Raw genomic sequence first — 3,028 nt, forward strand, 5'->3', positions numbered from 1 at the left:
ATATATATATATATATATATATATATATATATATATATATATATATATATATATATATATATATATATATATATATATACAAACTAAGTACAATTTCGTTTGTTATTAGGCATTGATACAAATTATCTACAAAACATCTACAATATACCTACAATTCAGTTTGTTATTAAGCATTTATACAGAATATCTCCAATATATCTACACAATAACTACATATACCGGGTATGGCACTATAACAGTGTTATAGATACAAATAAAAAAAAAGTTCAACAAAAAAACTATATATTTTGAGTATGAGTTTACCGAGTGGTTGATGACTTGTCAGGGGTGTGCCAAACTATAGAATCACTCCTTCTTATCAACCTTTTCCACTACAAGATCAAACCATGACTTAATTTGGTTATCCTTTATAGAATACGGAGCCTTCCTCTTATTTAAACAAATAGAAATTAAAATAAATTTGTTGAATGAAGTAGATATCTAAAAGATGAATACTGGAATCAAAGGGTCAAATTGTGTAAACTAACCTCTTTGAAGCTGTGTCGGTACCAAGGTATAATCACTTGTTGAATTCTTCCAACAACTCAGGATCAACATCTTGACCAATAACACTAGTAAATGGGTGCTTCAGGTGAAAAATTTGAGGTCTAACCGAAGTGCTGCCACCAGAGTTGTATAAAGGGAGAAATGGTGATCGGGCATGCTTGCCTTGTTCTACCTTGATGCACAGGTGTTGTTTCATCTTGGTTAGGCTCGCCGAACTTAACCAACTGGGAGAAGTTATCTGGCAGCTCAAAATCATCAAGTGTAACCTCCTTCTTCTCACCTCTAGAGTCATCCGAATCACCTACATTTGCATACTCGGCTACTTCACCTACATTAACATCTTCCTCATTCTTCTGTCTCCTTGAATTGTTACTGTGACTCCGTGAATTGGAGATTGTGCATGCATATCTTCCCTCACTCTTACATTTAGTATATCTAGCTTAATAGAATTGTAAAAAATTGAAACAGAAAGCAAAAATTTCTAAATGCAATTTCATACCTGCATTTTCTTCATCAACTGCACCTTCAAAATGGGAATATAAATCAACAAGTGCTGGAAGATTCTCATTATTTTCCATGTCATTCACATGCCCTTTTTTTCATTAAAGAATTTGAATTATAATGGATAGTAGTTGCTTGACAGTTTTAGGAGATATGTAGGTATATTATAGAGATCTACATAAATCTGTAGATCTTTGTAAATATACTGTATTTAATTGTATATATATTGTAGATATGTTGTAAATGTATTGTAGATATTTTGAAGATATTTTGTAGATATGTTGTATATATGGTGTAGACAACTTGTAGATAATTTGTAAATAAGATGTATGTATTTTGTATATACCTGTTTGCTGCTGCTGGCATGCACTGGTTCTCCACTAGTGCACTGAAATTGTTGATTGTTCTTTTCTTTTGGGTGGTCAGCATTTTTTGTAGAACTCCCAGCAAACTGAAAGTTTTATATTAGTTAGGATATTTATTTTATGAATAACAATATAACTTAGAGGTGACAGAAATAGTTTTGTTAAATGAATAAACTGATAAATATTACTTTGGCATCAATGTTATCATTTTGACTGTTTACACCTGCAAAACATCCTTGATTGACTCATTTAGTAGCTCTCGAAGGCTACCTAGTTCTTCAAAGACATCTTTCCTAAAAGATGCAAGATCTGAATCAACCTACATATTAAAAATATAGAGAGTTAGCTTCAAATATGGCTTGACATACATTAAAGAACATATGCAATTTTATGTATACCTGTTACCTTCTCAAGACCTTTTTTTTAATTTTCTAATTTGTTTAAGAATAGACTTCTTGTCCTCTTTTCCAATTGACTCTTTTGGGTTCCAATTGAGGAGCAGCAACTTTCGGATCCTCAAAAATGTGTTCAACTTCTTCAAGTATGTACACAACTTTATCAGGCAAAGACATCATAGAAAGCTCTTCCGGTGCTTCAGTTATGTTGGTGAACTGAATGGAAAAAAAAATAAATTTGCTTGACTAAACAGAATATGTATACAAATATTAGATAATTTGTATTAAATTGTATATTCATAAATAAAAACCATTTACCTTGATCCATTCAGGTTTGATCATTCTATCTTCAATTGCAGCTAACCATATCTTGTCCTTACTAACTAACCAGTTAAGTATGCGAGGGGATTGAATTAGCAACTCTTATAGCTATGTCAATGTTGACGGTAGAGCAACACTCATACAACCATACTTGCATAGCTAGTGCGAATCCTCGAATGAGATAAGAATGAACAAAAGGATTGAGCTTGTGCCTAACTGATTCAATCAACTGCTTGTAAGACTCAATACCCCATGCGTATGTCGCATACTGTCCGGGGTCCACCAAATAAAACCTAAAATCTACCAACCCAATATTGTCTTTGTCTGAAGGACAGATGAAGAATTCTATGAGATATAGAATACATAACTTGACTGCGTCATCATCATTTACCCAACTTTTGTTGGTTAAAGTCTATTTTAGGTATGACTTCTCCACTTTTTCCTTGTTTGGAAAATAACTCCTCATTATCTTACTGTCATAATCCGGAGTGTAGCCAAAGTCTGTCACTTCGGTAAAACATCTAAGACCAGTTATTAACGCAAACTCTCTCAAGCCGAAATTCAACCTCTGACCCTTTAACTCAGTTGAAAAATAGGAAGCACCAGATGCATTCAATTCATACTTCATTAGAAGATGAATAGCTTGGTTTTGCATACATATTTTGGGAATTGAAATAACCAAAACATGTCTTCTTGAAAAGCTTTAAACCATTTGGAGACAATAACTCTTTAATTTGGCTAGGAACACTGGGGTCGGATAATATCTGAAACCTAAGGGCCCCATAATCAACATTATGAGGTGCAAAAAAATGGCGATTCTGCACAAAAAACAAATAATCTCTTATTAATACACTGCTCCAATCTAAAAAATAACATATTTACATTTGTCATACAATATAT

The sequence above is a fragment of the Nicotiana attenuata genome, unplaced genomic scaffold, assembly GCF_001879085.1.
Source record: "Nicotiana attenuata strain UT unplaced genomic scaffold, NIATTr2, whole genome shotgun sequence".
NCBI classification, from domain to species: domain Eukaryota; kingdom Viridiplantae; phylum Streptophyta; class Magnoliopsida; order Solanales; family Solanaceae; genus Nicotiana; species Nicotiana attenuata.